This window comes from Triticum dicoccoides, chromosome 6A, assembly GCF_002162155.2.
Source record: "Triticum dicoccoides isolate Atlit2015 ecotype Zavitan chromosome 6A, WEW_v2.0, whole genome shotgun sequence".
Taxonomy (NCBI): Eukaryota; Viridiplantae; Streptophyta; class Magnoliopsida; order Poales; family Poaceae; genus Triticum; species Triticum dicoccoides.
In genome coordinates this window covers 559,083,936-559,102,373 of record NC_041390.1, presented here as the reverse complement: position 1 = coordinate 559,102,373, position 18,438 = coordinate 559,083,936, and positions in this window count along the sequence as shown.

Here is an 18,438-nt window from a genome sequence, read left to right as displayed (position 1 = left end):
GGCGATAGGTCGTGCGGGCGGTTTTGTTTTTTTTTTTAAACGGCGGCGTGGGCTGGGTTAGCGATAGCTTAATACGTGGTTTGCAGTGTTAAACACCGAAGGATTAAGGGTCATTAGATCTTGCTAATGGATGGTTCTGATTATTTGGATCTGCCCTTCTCTTCCTTTTATAGTGGTAGTAGATAGTAGATAGTAGATGCCCGCCCAATTGCTTGGCCGCACGAAGCGATCCTGCGTGCACCTGGTCTTCGGTCTAGAAGAGATGAAATATATATATTGTTCACTGCATTTTAAACTGTTTGTTTTGTACAACTCTATGTTATTTATTCACAAAAAAAAAGAAACTCCATGTTGTTCCAGTCAGTGGTGCTGGTGGGCTACAGCTTTCGAGAAGTGTGTAGTGGCGGCCTCTCGCAGTTGGGAATCTGGGATGGTCTCCATCACAGGGATAGGAAGATCTTTGACAAAAAACGAATATATGATCACATGAAGAACACATCAACTGGACCAGCAGCCGGTTTTTCAATTGTGTTTTGCTACTGCAAAAGGGATTCAGGGAAAGTCCGGAACTAGACTGTCAGCTACACGGTTCGAGAGATCAGTTGCTGACTTGGTTGACATGCTGATGGTCATGTCGAAAGCCTTAGCGAGTAAGCAAAACAAAAATGACCGGCGACTAGTTGGCGTAATTGGCAAAATGGCAACGGTGAAATCACATGGAAAAGGTAGGCTAGCCGAGGCATATGCTCCATGCATCTCAAACCAGAGGATTCCCGGCGGCCGTGCCGACAGTTCCTGCACGACAACGAACTTCTCGACCTGAAGCAGGTTCGAGAACACGGTGAAGGAACGTGGCCGGCATCTACAACAGACTACCATATATGTGAGGTGCTCTTGAGATCGTAGTACAGTACTAGCTTTAACTTCCGAGACAGTGACGGCGCCTGCAAGAATTCAACACGTAGCAAGACGTCCACATTGACCGAAAGCAATACTCACGTACCCAAAAGAAATACGGAGTACTACTCTACAACACAAATCGAACCAGAGCCACACGGAGCAACAGCCAAAGCCGAGTCGGCTGCATGCGACCGATCCAACGGGACAGTTCCGTTCCGTTGGACAATGCACTTATGCACGCGTGCGATGAGACGGGAAACTGCTGGGACACGGGCAGAGCGTGTCGAGGCCGCGTGCGCCCCGCCTGGATTCTAGAGACGCCGTCCGTCCATCCGCACGCACGCGTCGGGTGCACGTGTGCAGTGCGGGTGAGACGGCGGCTAGGCTAGAAGGTTCTGCCGATCTGCCTGGGAAGGAGTCGTCGGCGGGCTGCCGTCATCCCGGAGACCATGAAGAAGAAGAAGAGTTGGTCTCGTCTCGTGGCAACCGCGGGAAGCAATTGACCACTTCCAGAGCGAGCGTTCTCTCCTGAAAAGTTTTTGGCGCACGTTGGGATCGCTCTCGCGCCGAGTCTAGAGGAAACTCCTCTCGCGCTTGCGCGCACAGGTCCATGGTTTTCTCTTGGTTTCTATTCGAATTATTGTTTTTTTTTGCGGGTGTATTCGAATTATTGTTAACTGCGACAAGGTGAGAAAACAGCATTTTGGTGTTTCGAGAAAACAACGACATTTTCCGCTCTTTTATCGGCGGCGATGACGTTTGCACATGGCTTTGCTTACGTACAGAAGAATAGGTATGCTTTTCGACTCCCAAAATATTCTGAAAACTCTCTAAAAAAGGGAGAGAATATGCTCTTTGCCGGTTCGGTGCTGCTTGCTTGACCTCGCTCGTCGACTTTGCCTAGCTAGTGGCCGTCACGTCAAGCAGCTGTTGCCAAGTTTCCATCCGTCTCGGAGAAGCCAAATTAATCGCCCGAGACGAAGCCAAATTACGCATCCTCCAATTCAGAACTCAGAAGGCACAACCCACAAGTTGGCAACGAGCCGAGCCGCGCTCTTGGCGCGCGTGTCACCTTGACGCACGCCGAGCACCGGAGTCCGTCCGGGGGCTGACCTGAGAACGGGATGGCGTTTTCCCAAACGGTGAAAAGTCTCGTCTGTCCCGCGCCTCCGCGCGGCGTACGCAGTCAAGCGGCCCAATACAGCGACGGCCACGTACATGTATCTGTCGACGTAACATCACGCGCTTCTTTCCCTTTTCTTTTACCCTTTTGCTTGTGTGCGCGCCTCACACTTTGACATCTCATCGGCTGTCCGAGAGCGACGCGGCGACGCCGTTGCTGTCTTCCAAGGTTTCGGACCATCTACCCGCATACACGTCTCCGTTGCTCTTTTTTTTTCACTTTCTTGTTCTACTGTTGCTTGGTATCTCTACCAGTGGCAATACGTTTCAGGAAAAGAAAAGATATCTATACTGACAGACATCCTGCGATACTGCGGTCCGAGTTTGAAACGGTCGTTCCATTATTCAGTACGCGGCCAAGATTAAATAGCCTCACCAACCAACGTGCAACGGCTACTTTCGACCGTGCGCGCCTGCGGTAGTTTTGGCGGTCAGCTGTGGGAGGGATCCGTATTTCGTATGCATACGCACGCCCGCATGCGGCATGCTCCGTCATTGGTTGACTGACTGCCTGACTGACTCACTGAAGTATAGTTGATTCAAGATGGCATAAACTACTAAAACCACGACAAATAATTTAAAATGGATGGAGTAAAAATCTTTCGCATTCGTTTGTGGACAGAGGAATCAATCCACGGACATGGATGTGGAAGGCAACCATTTAACACTAGCCGCCTACATTTTTATAACAAATAAAACCAGTCGAACGAAATTCGTGCAAACAAGTGCGAATTTCATGTAAACACGGCCTGATTTTATATAAACATGCCGGATTACATTACAAATACATGAAAGCGGTCCTAGGCGGACTAATCTAAGTGATCGCCGGCGTCCGGTCCCTGTCTCCGGCCATGAACCAAGAGAACAGAACCTTCGTCTTTTTCAGCTCTGCCTCCGGAGCCCCGGGAACTAAAGTTGTTCGCCTCCACGTCGCCGCTAAGCGACTAATCGGCTAAAAATGTTGAGCCTACCAAGTTTGACGTCCACGAGAAGGGAGGAGCGGTGGCCTTACTGGGCCACGAGCGGCGGCGACCTACCGTGCACTACACTTCCTCGCTGCCGCCAGTGTCCGTGGACATGCCGGCTTCTTCATGGTCGTGGCGCCGGCGTGCGGCCTCCTCATCGCCGGTGTCGCCGAATAACGTCTCGCCCGCGTCGTCCTCGCGCTCCTTGCGGCGGCCGCTACCTCCGCCACTCCCTGCCGGTACCGCCAGCGGGCGAGGCAGATCTCGCGGGCAGAGCGGTAGGACTCAAGCAGCGCGTCCTGCTCCGTCAGGTCCGCATCCGGCGCGATCGTCCTGCCGGCGGCGACCTACTCCTCCGCCCGCAAATGCTCCAGGTGGAGGCTATGGTTGTAGTTGGCGTCGGCCTGCGCCTCCTGGAACTGCTGATGGAAATATGCCCTAGAAGCAATAATAAAATGGTTATTATTATATTTCCGAAATCATGATAAAGGTTTATTATTCATGCTAGAATTGTATTGACCGGAAACTTAAATACATATGTGGATACATAAACAAATACCGTGTCCCTACTAGTGAGCCTCTACTAGACTAGCTCGTTGATCAAAGATGGTTAAAGTTTCCTGACCATAGACATGAGTTGTCATTTGATAACGGGATCACGTCATTAGGAGAATGATGTGATGGACAAGACTCATCTGTTAGCTTAGCATATTGATCGTTCAGTTTATTGCTATTGCTTTCTTAATGTCAAATACATATTTCTTTGACTATGAAATTATGTAACTCTCGAATACCGGTGGAATACCTTGTGTGCTATCAAACATCAAAATGTAACTGGGTGATCATAAAGATGCTCTACAAGTATCTCCGAAGGTGTTTCTTGAGTTGGCATATATCGAGATTAGGATTTCTCACTCCGAATATCGGAGAGGTATCTTTGGGCCCTCTCTGTAATACACATCATAAGAAGCCTTGCAAGCAAAGTGACTAATGAGTTAGTTACAGGATGATGTATTAAGGAACGAGTAAAGAGACTTGCCGGTAACGAGATTGAATTAGGTATGAAGATACCGATGATCGAATTTCGGGCAACTAACATACCGATGGAGAAAGGGAATTACGTATGTTATCATAAGGTTCGACCGATAAAGATCTTCGTAGAATATGTAGGAGCCAATATGGGCATACATGTTCCGCTATTGGTTATTGATCGGAGAGGTGTTTGAGTCATGTCTACATAGTTCTCGAACCCGTAGGGTCTGCACGCTTAACGTTCGTTGACGATATAGTATTATATGAGTCATATGATTTGGTGTTGTTCGGAGTCCCGGATGAGATCACGGACATGACGAGCAGTCTCGAAATGGTGGAGAGGTAAAGATTGATATATAGGACGATGATATTCGGACACTGGAAGAGTTTCGGAGTGCACCGGGTCACGGAAAGGGGTTCCGGACACCCCTGGTGAGTGTATAATCCTAATGGGCCAAAGGGGGGAGGGACAGACCAGTCCCTGGCGCGCCCCTTCCTTGGACAGATGACCCTAGGGGAAGGAAAGGGGAGGGGTGGCCCCTCCTTCCTTTCCCTCATCAAGTGAGAAAGGAAGGGGGCGCCACCCTCCCCTGCCTTCCTCCCGCACTCATACATGGCAGGGGCGCAGCTTGGGGCAGGGCCCCAAGTGGGATTCGGACCCACTTGGGGCGCCTCCAGGCTGCCTCCTCCCTCCCCCTACCTATATATATGTGGGAGAGGGGCACCTAGCACAAGCACATCAATTCCTTAGCCGTGTGCGGCGCCCCCTCCACCGTTTACATCCCCGGTCATATTTTCGTAGTGCTTAGACGAAGTCCTGCGGAGATAGCTTCACCATCACCGTCACCACGCCGTCGTGCTGCCGGAGCTCATCCACTACCGCGCCGTCTTGCTGGATCAAGAAGGCGGACGTCATCGAGCTGAACGTGGAGGTGTCGTACGTTCGATGCTCGATCGATTGGAACGCGAAGAAGTTTGACTACATCAACCGCGGTGTTAAACACTTCCGCTTACGGTCTACGAGGATACGTAGACACACTCGCCCCTCTCGTTGCTATGCATCTCCTTGTTAGATCTTGCGTGTGCGTAGATTTTTTTAATTTTCCATGCAACGTTTTCCAACAACTGCTTCTCCCACTCCTCCCGCACCATGCCCATATAATGGGCACGTGCCTCGCTGATAGTCAGGGTGCAATGCATCGGCAAAGAGTGGAGCGGAGGAGGAGGGTGTGATACGTCTCTAATGTATCTATAATTTTTTATTGTTTCACGCTATTATATTATCTATTTTGGATGTTTAATGGGCTTTAATATGCTCTTTTATATTATTTTTGGGACTAACCTATTAACTGGAGGCCCAGTGCCAGTTTCTGTTTTTTGCCTATTTCAGTGTTTCACAGAAAAGGAATACCAAACGAAATCCAAACGGAATGAAACCTTCGCGATGATCTTTCTTGGACCGAAAACAAACCAAGAGACTTGGAGTGGAATTCTGAAACTCCGTGAGGCGGCCACGAGGCAGGAGGGGGTGCCCAAGGGGGTAGGCGCGTCCCCACCCTCGTGGGCCCCATGGAGCTCCACCGACATACTTCTTTCACCTATATATACCCTTATACCCTAGAAACATTAGGGAGAGCCACGAAAACACTTTTCCACCGCCGCAACCTTCTGTCCCCATGAGATCCCATCTCAGGGCCTTTTCCGGCGATCTGCCGGAGGGGGAATCGATCACGGAGGGCTTCTACATCAAGACCATAGCCTCTCCGATGAAGCGTGAATAGTTTACCACAGACCTTCGGGTCCATAGTATTAGTTAGATGGCTTCTTCTCTCTCTTTGATCTTCAATACAAAGTTCTCCTCGATGTTCTTGGAGATCTATTCGATGTAATACTCTTTTGTGGTGTGTTTGCCGAGATCCGATGAATTGTGGGTTTATGAACTTGATTATCTATGAATACTTTTTGGTTCTTCTTTGAATTCTTATATGCATGATTTGATATCTTTGCAAGTCTCTTTGAATTATCGGTTTAGTTTGGCCTACTAGATCGATCTTTCTTGCAATGGGAGAAGTGCTTAGCTTTGGATACAATCTTGCGGTGTCCTTTTCCAGTGACACTAGGGGCAACAAAGCACGTATTGTATTGTTGCCATCGAGGATAAAAAGATGGGGTTTATGTCATATTGCTTGAGTTTATCCCTCTACTCATGTCATCTTGCTTAATGCGTTACTCTGTTCTTATGAACTTAATACTCTAGATGCATGCTGGATAGCTGTCCATGTGTGGAGTAATAGTAGTAGATGCAGAATCATTTCGATCTACTTGACACAGACGTGATGCCTATATTCATGATCATTGCCTTAGATGTCTTCATAATTATGCAATTTTCTATCAATTCCTCGATAGTAATTTGTTCACCCATTGTAATACATGCTATCATGAGAGAAGCTACTAGTGAAACCTATGGCCCCTGGGTCTCTTTCTTATTATATTGCATCTCTTTTATTATCGCATCTCGTTTACTATTTTGCAATCTTTACTTTCTAATCTATACAACAAAATACCAAACATATTTATCTTATTATCTATATCAGATCTCACTTTCGCAAGTGACCGTGAAGGGATTGACAACCCCATTTATCGCGTTAGTTGCGAGGTTCTTGATTGTTTGTGCAGGTACTAGGTGACTTGTGTGTTGTCTCCTACTAGATTGATACCTTGGTTCTCAAAAACTGAGGAAAATACTTACGCTACTTTGGTGCATCACCCTTTCCTCTTCAAGGGAAAACCAACGCATGCTTAAGAGGTAGCAAGAAGGATTTCTAGCGCCGTTGCCGGGGAGATCTACGCTAAGTTAAGACATACCAAGTACCCATCATAAACTCTTCTCCCTCACATTACATCATTTGCCATTCGCCACTCGTTTTCCTCCCCCCACTTCACAAGATTTGCCTTTTCTTCGCCCCTCTTCCGTTCGTCCTTCTATTTGCTCGTGTTACCATGTGCCTTCTATTTGCTTGCATCTTCGCTTGCTAAAAATCTATTGATATGGATCCTCATCCTCTTGCTAATATTTTTAAAAAATCCAATTATGATGAACCAATTGCTAGTGAGTTTAGTGCACTAGATTATCTTTATGAGGTTTTGCTTGAAATTCGTGAATCTAAAGATTGTGATGAAGTGCTTTATGAAGTGATTCACGATAGATCTTTGAATAAAAAGCATGATTGCAATGATGTTATTATAAATTCTATTAACGTCAATTGTGCTAATAATATGCAAAACCCTAAGCTTGGGGATGTTAGTTTTGCTCTGAATACTATTTGTTGCAATGATCATGATTGGGGTGATTCTTCTTTTGATCTTGAAAATTTATTTAAGCCCCATGATGAATATGAGATTGATAATACTGTTTGCAATATTATTGAAAGTGGGTTTGGAAGAGTGTCAACTTTAGATCCCACATATTTGGAGAATGTTCAATCCTATTAATTTTTTGATAAAAGTGGGTTTGGAGAGGTCATGACTTTAGTTAATGTTAATCCCACTATTTTGGAAGAGTGTCAACTTTGCATGCATGTGGATCGTGTTGAAAATATTTTATGTGATAGCTATTTTGTTGAATTTGCTTATGATCCCACATGTAATTATTATGAGAGAGGAAAATATGATTGTATAAATTTTCATGTTACTAAATTATCTCTCGTTATGTTGAGATTGCTATTGTTTCTTTCCGCTTCCTTGCATATGCTAGTTTTTGCTTGCTATGATAATTTGTTTTCCTATAAGATGCTGATGCATAGGAAGTATGTTAGACTTAGATGTGTTTGTCACATGTTTCATGATGCTCTTTTTGTGCTTCAATTCTTTTCTTTAATGTGAGCATCATTGAAATTATCAATGCCTAGCTAGGGGCGTTAAACGATAGCGCTTGTTGGGAGGCAACCCAATTTTATTTTTGTTCTTTACTTTTTGTTCCAGTTTAGTAATAAATAATTTATCTACCCTCTGTTATGATTGTGTTTTATGCTTTAATTAGTGTTTGTGCCAAGTAAAGCCTTTAGGATCTTCTTGGGTGATTGTTGTTTGATCTTGCTGTTAAAAACAGAAAGAATGCGCTCATGAAAATAATTTTTGTTTTTTTACCAGAGAGCGATAAAATACCAATTCGAACTGCAGTAGATCAATATAGAAATTGTCCTGGTCTTACTAACTTTTCAGAATTTTTGGAGTTCCCGAAGTATTTGAAGTAGTCAGATTGCTAGAGACTGTTCTGTTTTTGACAGATTCTGTTTTTCGTGTGTTGTTTGCTTATTTTGATGCATCTATGGCTAGTATGGGGGGGAGGGTATGAACCATAGAGAAGTTGGAATACAGTAAGTTTAGCAACAATATAAATAAAGAATGAGTTAATTACAGTACCTTAAAGTGGTGGTTTATTTTCTTACACTAACAAAGCTCATGAGATTTTCTGTTGAGTTTTGTGTTGTGAAGTTTTAAAGTTTTTGGATAAAGATTTGATGGATTTTGGAACAAGGAGTGCCAAGAGCCTAAGCTTGGGGATGCCCAAGGCATCCCAAGGTAAAATTCAAGGACAACCAAAAGCCTAAGCTTGGGGATGCCCGGAAGGCATCCCCTCTTTCGTCTTCGTCTATCGGTAACTTTACTTGAGGCTATATTTTTATTCACCACATGATATGTGTTTTGCTTGGAGCGTATTGTATGATTTGAGTCTTTGATTTTTAGTTTACCACAATCATCCTTGCTATACACACCTTTTGGGAGAGACACGCATGAATAAGAATTTATTAGAATACTCTATGTGCTTCACTTATATCTTGTGAGCTAGATAATTTTGCTCTAGTGCTTCACTTATATCTTTTTAGAGCACGGTGGTGGTTTTATTTTATAGAAATTATTGATCTCTCATGCTTCAATTATATTATTTTGAGAGTCTTTTAGAACATCATGGTAATTTGCTTTGGTTATAAAACTAGTCCTAATATGATGGGCATCCAAGAAGGGTATAATAAAAAAACTTCCATATAAAGTGCGTTGAATGCTATGAGAAATTTGATACTTGATGATTGTTTTGGGCCATGAGGATGGTGATATTAGAGTCATGCTAGTGAATTAATTGTGAATTTGAGAAATACTTGTGTTGAGGTTGGCAAGTCCCGTAGCATGCACGTATGGTAACCGTTGTGTAACAAATTTGAAGCATGAGGTATTTTTTAATTGTCTTCCTTATGAGTGACGGTCGGGGACGAGCGACGGTCTTTTCCTACCAGTCTATCTCCCTAGGAGGATGCGCGTAGTGCTTGGTTTTTGATGACTTGTAGATTTTTGCAATAAGTATGTGATTTCTTTATGACTAATGTTGAGTCCATGGATTATACGCACTCTCACCCTTCCACCATTGCTAGCCTCTCTAGTACCGCGCAACTTTCGCCGGTACCATAAACCCACCATTTACCTTCCTCAAAACAGCCACCATACCTACCTATTATGGCATTTCCATAGCCATTCCGAGACATATTGTCATGCAATTTTCCACCGTTCCGTTTATTATGACACGATCCATCATTGTCATATTGCCTTGCATGATCATGCAGTTGACATCGTATTTGTGGCAAAGCCACCGTTTATAATTTTTTTCTTACATGTCACTCTTGATTCATTGCACATCCCGGTACACCGCCGGAGGCACGCATATAGAGTCATATTTTTGTTCTAAGTATCGAGTTGTAATCTTCGAGTTGTAAATAAATAGAAGTGTGATGATTATCATTATTAAAGCATTGTCCCATGCGAGGAACAAAAAAGAGAAATGCCAAATAAAAAAGGAAGGCCCAAAAAATGAGAGAAAAGGAGAGAAGGGACAATGCTACTATCTTTTTTCCACACTTGTGCTTCAAAGTAGCACCATGATCTTCATGATAGAGAGTCTCTTATTTTTCCACTTTCATATACTAGTGGGAAATTTTCATTATAGAATTTGGCTTGTATATTCCAACAATGGGCTTCCTCAAATGCCCTAGGTCTTCGTGAGCAAGCAAGTTGGATGCACACCCACTTAGTTTCTCTTGTTGAGCTTTCATACATTTATAGCTCTACTACATTCGTTGCATGTCAATCCCTACTCACTGACATTGCCATCTATTGATGGGCATCTCCATATCCCATTGATACGCCTAGTTGATGTGAGACCATCTTCCTCCCTTTTGCTCCACAACCACCATTCTATTCCACCTATAGTGCTATGTCCATGGCTCGCGTTCATGTATTGCATGAAAGTTAAAAAAGTTTGAGATTACTAAAGTATGAAACAATTGCTTGGCTTGTCATCGGGGTTGTGCATGATTTGAGTATTTTGTGTGACGAAGATGGAGCATGACCAAACTATATGATTTTGTAGGGTGAACTTTCTTTGGCCATGTTATTTTGAGAAGACATAATTACTTTGTTAGTATGCTTGAAGTATTATTATTTTTATGTCAATATTAAACTTTTGTCTTCAATCTTTCGGATCTGAACATTAATTCCACAATAAAAAAATACATTGATAAATATGTTAGGTAGCATTCCACATCAAAAATTCTGTTTTTATCATTTACATACTCGAGGACGAGCATGAATGAAGCTTGGGGATGCTTGATACGTCTCCAACGTATCTATAATTTTTGATTGTTTCATGCTATTATATTATCTATTTTGGATGTTTAATGGGCTTTAATATGCTCTTTTATATTATTTTTGGGACCAACCTATTAGCCGGAGGTGAAGGAAATATGCCCTAGAGGTAATAATAAAGTTATTATTTATTTCCTTATATCATGATAAATGTTTACTATTCATGCTAGAATTGTATTAACCGGAAACATAATACATGTGTGAATACATAGACAAACAGAGTGTCACTAGTATGCCTCTACTTGACTAGCTCGTTGATCAAAGATGGTTATGTTTCCTAGCCATAGACATGAGTTGTCATTTGATTAACAGGATCACATCATTAGGAGAATGATGTGATTGACTTGACCCATTGTGTTAGCTTAGCACTCGATCATTTAGCATGTTGCTATTGCTTTCTTCATGACTTATACATGTTCCTATGACTATGAGATTATGCAACTCCCGTTTATCGGAGGAACGCTTTGTGTGCTACCAAACGTCACAACGTAACTGGGTGATTATAAAGGTGCTCTACAGGTGTCTCCGAAGGTACTTGTTGGGTTGGCGTATTTTGAGATTAGGATTTGTCACTCCGATTGTCAGAGAGGTATCTCTGGGCCCTCTCGGTAATGCACATCACTTAAGCCTTGCAAGCATTGCAACTAATGAGTTAGTTGCGGGATGATGTATTACAGAATGAGTAAAGAGACTTTCCGGTAACGAGATTGAACTAGGTATTGAGATACCGACGATCGAATCTCGGGCAAGTAACATACCGATGACAAAGGGAACAACGTATGTTGTTATGCGGTCTGACCGATAAAGATCTTCGTAGAATATGTGGGAGCCAATATGAGCATCCAGGTTCCACTATTGGTTATTGATCGGATACGTGTCTCGGTCATGTCTACATAGTTCTCGAACCCGTAGGGCCCGCACACTTAAAGTTTCGATGACGGTTATATTATGAGTTTATGAGTTTTGATGTACCGAAGGTTGTTCGGAGTCCCGGATGTGATCACGGCATGACGAGGAGTCTCAAAATGGTCGAGACATGAAGATTGATATATTGGAAGCCTATATTTGGATATCGGAAGTGTTCCGGGTGAAATCGGGATTTTACTGGAGTACTGAGGGGTTACCGGAACCCCCCCTTGGGGGGCTTAATGGGCCATAGTGGGCCTTTGTGGAGAACAGGAGAGGCGGCCAGGCCAGGGCTGCTGGAAATATGCCCTAGAAGCAATGATAAAAGCATTATTATTATATTTCCTTGTTCATGATAATTGTCTTTATTCATGCTATAATTGTGTTATCCGGAAATCGTAATACATGTGTGAATAATAGACACCAACATGTCCCTAGTAAGCCTCTAGTTGACTAGCTCATTGATCAACAGATAGTCATGGTTTCCTGACTATGGACATTGGATGTCATTGATAACGAGATCACATCATTAGGAGAATGATGTGATGGACAAGACCCAATCCTAAACATAGCACAAAGATCGTATAGTTCGTTTGCTAGAGTTTTCCAATGTCAAGTATCCTTTCCTTAGACCATGAGATCATGTAACTCCCGAATACCGTAGGAGTGCTTTGGGTATACCAAACGTCACAACGTAACTGGGTGACTATAGAGGTATACTACGGGTATCTCCGAAAGTGTCTGTTGGGTTGACATGGATCAAGACTGGGATTTGCCACTCCGTATGACGGAGAGGTATCACTGGGCCCACTCGGTAATACATCATCATAATGAGCTCAAAGTGACCAAGTGTCTGGTCACGGAATCATGCGTTACGGTACGAGTAAAGTGACTTGCCGGTAACGAGATTGAACGAGGTATTGGGATACCGACGATCGAATCTCGGGCAAGTAACATACCGATTGACGAAGGGAATTGTATACGGGGTTGCTTGAATCCTCGACATCGTGGTTCATCCGATGAGATCATCGAGGAGCATGTGGGAGCCAACATGGGTATCCAGATCCCGCTGTTGGTTATTGACTGGAGAACGATCTCGGTCATGTCTACATGTCTCCCGAACCCGTAGGGTCTACACACTTAAGGTTCGGTGACGCTAGGGTTGTAGGGATATGTATATGCAGTAACCCGAATGTTGTTCGGAGTCCCGGATGAGATCCCGGACGTCACGAGGAGTTCCGGAATGGTCCGGAGGTAAAGAATTATATATAGGAAGTGCTATTTCGGGCATCGAGACAAGTTTCGGGGTCACCGGTATTGTACCGGGACCACTGGAAGGGTCCCGGGGGTCCACCAGGTGGGGCCACCTGTCCCGGGGGGCCACATGGGCTGTAGGGGGTGCGCCTTGGCCTACATGGGTGAAGGGCACCAGCCCCAAGAGGCCCATGTGCCTAGGGTTTCAAGGAGGGAAGAGTCCTAGGAGGGGGAGGCACCTCCTAGGTGCCTTGGGGAGGAGGGATTCCTCCCCTTGGCCGCACCCCCCCTAGGAGATTAGATCTCCTAGGGCCGGCGCCCCCCCCCTTGGCCCTCCTATATATAGTGGGGGAGATGGAGGACTTCTTACCTTGACCTTTGGTGCCTCTCTCTCCCTCTCCAACACCTCCTCCTCCTCCATAGTGCTTGGCGAAGCCCTGCTGGAGTACTGCAGCTCCATCATCACCACGCCGTCGTGCTGCTGCTGGAGCCATCTCCCTCAACCTCTCCTTCCCCCTTGCTGGATCAAGAAGGAGGAGACGTGGCTGTTCCGTACGTGTGTTGAACGCGGAGGTGCCGTCCGTTCGGTGCTAGGATCTTCGGTGATTCGAATCACGTCGAGTACAACTCCCTCATCCCCGTTCTTTGAACGCTTCTGCTCGCGATCTACAAGGTACGTAAATGCATCTAATCACTCGTTGCTAGATGAACTCCTAGATGGATCTTGGTGAAACCGTAGGAAATTTTTTTGTTTTCTGCAACGTTCCCCAACAAGGGCCGCGCCCCCTCCCCTAGTCCGAATAGGACAAGGAGAGGGGGGCGGCGCCCCCCTTTTCCTTCCTTTCTCCCTCCTCTTTCCCCCTCCACTCCTAATCCAACAAGGAAAAGGGTGGGAGTAGGACTCCTCCTGGAGCGCCCCTCCTAGCCGGCCACACCCCCCTTGCTCCTTTATATACGGGGCAGGGGGCATCCTAGAGACACAATAATTGATCGTTTGATCTTTTAGCCGTGTGTGGTGCCCCCCTCCACCATAGTCCACCTTGATAATACTGTAGCGGTGCTTAGGTGAAGCTCTGCGTCGGTAGAACATCATCATCGTCACCACACCGTCATGCTGACGAAACTCTCCCTCAACACTCGGCTGGATCGGAGTTCGAGGGATGTCATCGGGCTGAACATGTGCTGAACTCGGAGGTGTCGTGCGTTCGATACTTGATTGGTCGGATCGTGAAGACGTACGACTACATCAACCGCGATGTGCTAACGCTTCCGCTTTAGGTCTACGAGGGTACATGGACAACACTCTACCCTCTCGTTGCTATGCATCACTATGATCTTGCGTGTGCGTAGGAATTTTTTTGCAATTACTATGTTCCCAAATAGTGGTATCAGAGCCAGGTTTTATGCGTTGATGTTATATGCACGAGTAGAACACAAGTGAGTTGTGGGCGATATAAGTCATACTGCTTACCAGCATGTCATACTTTGATTCAGCGGTATTGTTGGATGAAGCGGCCCGGACCGACATTACGTGTATGCTTACGCGAGACTGGTTATATCGACGTGCTTTCCACATAGGTGGCTGGCGGGTGTCAGTTTCTCCAACTTTAGTTGAACCGAGTGTGGCTACGTCCGGTCCTTGCGAAGGTTAAAACAGCACCAACTTGACAAACTAACGTTGCGGTTTTGATGCGTAGGTAAGAACGGTTCTTGCTCAGCCCGTAGCAGCCATGTAAAACTTGCAAGAACAAAGTAGAGGACGTCTAACTTGTTTTTGCAGGGCATGTTGTGATGTGATATGGACAAAGCATGATGCTAAATTTTATTGTATGAGATGATCATGTTTTGTAACCGAGTTATCGGCAACTGGCAGGAGCCATATGGTTGTCGCTTTATTGTATGCAATGCAATCGCCCTGTAATGCTTTACTTTATCACCAAGCGGTAGCGATAGTCGTAGAAGCATAAGATTGGCGAGACGACAATGATGCTACGATGGAGATCAAGGTGTCGGGCCGGTGATGGTGATCATTGAAAGAACATGCAGTGCCCCCATGTTTGGTTTTGGTAATTGATGACAATCTCTATGGACTAATGGTTGCCTTGAGTTATATTTGAAGGTTTTGTCCATAGGCTTTTCTTGGAGTACATGTGTTGGTTTTAAGGAGAGTTGGTGTCGACCAAGGTGCTATTCAAGGAATTATCCAAAGATTGGTCTTGTGAGAGGTTGATCAAGACTAAGTCAAAGAGTGAATCAAGTAGATCAACCCACAAAGCGTAGAAGATGTACCGAGAGGGATCAAGTGATCCCATGGTATGGTAAGCATTATCCATTACGCTTTGTGTACTAACCCATGGTCTTCGTGAGAGTTCTGTGTGGGGTTAGGTTGCCGTGTGCAAGTTTAAGTGATGCATCACGAAGAGATCAAGTGCTTGAATCTTGCCATCCATTGTGGTGACAATGGACTTGTGAAAATGTGCGGAAGAGTTGCTCGCCCATAGTGGAGTATGGGGGAGCAATCTACTAGTCTTCACCAAACCAACGCAATCAAGAAAGGTGGTCCAACTTGAGGGAGTCAAGATTGACATCATCTAGCTCAAGTGGACTATGTGCAAGACAAAGGTTTGCCCTTGATAGGTTTTCTATTTTACCGGTCTCATAGTGGTAGTTGGGAGACCGGGTTATAGGATCGATTGTCGTACTATCAAGGGGGGCTCTCGATGAGTAGCTTGATCATATCGTTTGTAGAGAGCTCAAACCATTGCATCCTTGCATCATCTTTATTGGTTCTTGTTTGGTTCTTCTCTTTGTGAGTTTTGGAGCTTATGGTCATCTTGTTGACAAGCTCGGGTTCATCGAAAACGGAGTTCACTTGCATCTTCTATGATGTTTTCGATGTTGGAGGTTTCACTCCTCTTTTTGTTGGCATACCTCCCCTGTTTTGATGCCACTCGTCGTCTTGTATCCAACAAGCTTGAGTTTGCTCAATTCGGAGCTCATATGCAGAAGTTATGGTAGTTTTGGTTTTCCGTGGAGTTTACTTGCTTTTGTGGAAGTGGTATAAGGATGGCGCCAGCAGTAGTACCGCTGGGCCGGAGCGGCAGTACCGCTTATCGCCACAAGCGGTAGTACCGCTGTCCCACAGCGGTAGTACCGCCCATGGCCATAAGTGGTAGTACGGCTCCGGTTCCGCGCTGGTACCGCCTCGACTCGAGACGTGGTTTTCTCGTGTCGGGTTCGCGGCAGTAGGAGCGGTAGTACCGCTCATGTGCGGTAGTACCGCGGCTACCACCACCCCTAGTGCCGCTCAATGGCCCTCCTCTCTGTTCCTTCTCCCTGTGCTCGTGGTAGGCGTTGTGCGCGGTCGCAGCGGTAGTACCGCCGGGCCGGAGCGGCAGTACTGCTTATCGCCACAAGCGGTAGTACCGCTGTCCCAAGCGGTAGTACCGCTGCGCCAACGGTAGTACCGCTGGCTCAAGCGGTAGTGCCGCTCATACGGGTACCGATGACCGCCCCCAAGGGTTGCCAAAGTGTACGGGTTCGGTGACCGCCCCAAGGGTTGCCATTTGTATGGGTTCGGTGACCGCCCTCAAGGGTCCCTTAGTGGAATCACGACATCTTGCATTGTGCGAGGGTGTGAGGAGATTACGGTGGCCCTAGTGGCTTCTTGGGGAGCATTGTGCCTTCACACCGCTCCAAACGGAGATTAGCATCCGCAAGGGTGTGAACTTCGGGATACATCGTCGTCTCTGCGTGCCTCGGTTATCTCTTACCCGAGCCCTTTACTTATGCACTTTACTTTGTGATAGCCATATTGTTCTTTGTCATATATCTTGCTATCACACAGTTGCTTATCTTGCTTAGCATAAGTTGTTGGTGCATATAGGTGAGCCTAGTTGTTTTATGTTTTGTGCTTGGAAAATTAACCGCTAGGTTTATTCCGCATTTGTTCAAGCCTAAACCGTAATTATTTTAAAATGCCTATTCACCCCCCCTCTAGGCAACATCCACGATCTTTCAATCATGACGGTGCTTCGGAGATGGAGATCACAAGCACGAGATGATGATGGCCATATCATATCACTTATATTGATTGCATGTGATGTTTATCTTTTATGCATCTTATCTTGCTTTGATTGACGGTAGCATTATAAGATGATCTCTCACTAAATTTCAAGATAAAAGTGTTCTCCCTTAGTATGCACCGTTGCCAAAGTTCCTCATGCCCAGACACCACATGATGATCGGGTGCGATAAGCTCTACGTCCATCTACAACGGGTGCAAGCCAGTTTTGCACACGCAGAATACTTAGGTTAAACTTAACGAGCCTAGCATATGCAGATATGGCCTCGGAACACTGAGACCGAAAGGTCGAGCGTGAATCATATAGTAGATATGATCAACATAGTGATGTTCACCATTGAAAGCTACTCCATTTCACGTGATGATCGGTTATGGTTTAGTTGATTTGGATCACGTGATCACTTAGATGATTAGGGGGAGGTCTATCTAAGTGGGAGTTCTTAAGTAATATGATTAATTGAACTTTAATTTATCATGAACTTAGTCCTGGTAGTATTTGCATATCTATGTTGTAGATCAATTGCTCGCGTTTAGCTCCCATGTTTTATTTTTGATATGTTCCTAGAGAAAACTAAGTTGAAAGATGTTAGTAGCAATGATACGGATTGGATCCATGATCTGAGGATTTTCCTCATTGCTGCACAGAAGAATTATGTCCTTGATGCACCGCTAGGTGACAGACCTATTACAGGAGCAGATGCAGACGTTATGAACGTTTGGCTAGCTCAATATTATGACTACTTGATAATTTAGTGCACCATGCTTAAACGGCTTAGAATCGGGACTTCAAATACATTTTGAACGTCATGGACCATATGAGATGTTCCAGGAGTTGAAGTTAATATTTCAAGCAAATACCCGAGTTGAGAGATATGAAGTCTCCAACAAGTTCTATAGCGAAAAGATGGAGGAGAATAGCTCAAGCAGTGAGCATGTGCTCAGATTGTCTGGGTACTACAATCGCTTGAATCAAGTGGGAGTTAATCTTCCAGATAAAATAGTGATTGACAGAATTCTCTAGTCACAATCACCAAGTTAGTAGAACTTCGTGATGAATTATAGTATGCAAGGGATGCCGAAAACGATTCCCGAGCTTTTCATTATGATGAAATCGATGAAGGTAGAAATCAAGAAAGAGTATCAAGTGTTGATGATTGACAAAGACCACTAGTTTCAATAAAAGGGAAAAGGGAAGAAGGGGAACTTCAAGAAGAACGCAAGCAAGTTGCTGCTCAAGTGAAGAAGCCCAAGTCTGGACCTAAGCCTGAGACTAAGTGCTTCTACTGCAAAGGGACTAGTCACTGGAAGCGGAACTGCCCCAAGTATTTGGCGGATAAGATGGATGGCAAAGTGAACAAAGGTATATTTGATATACATGTTATTGATAAGTAATTTACTAGTGTTTATAGTAACCCCGCGGTA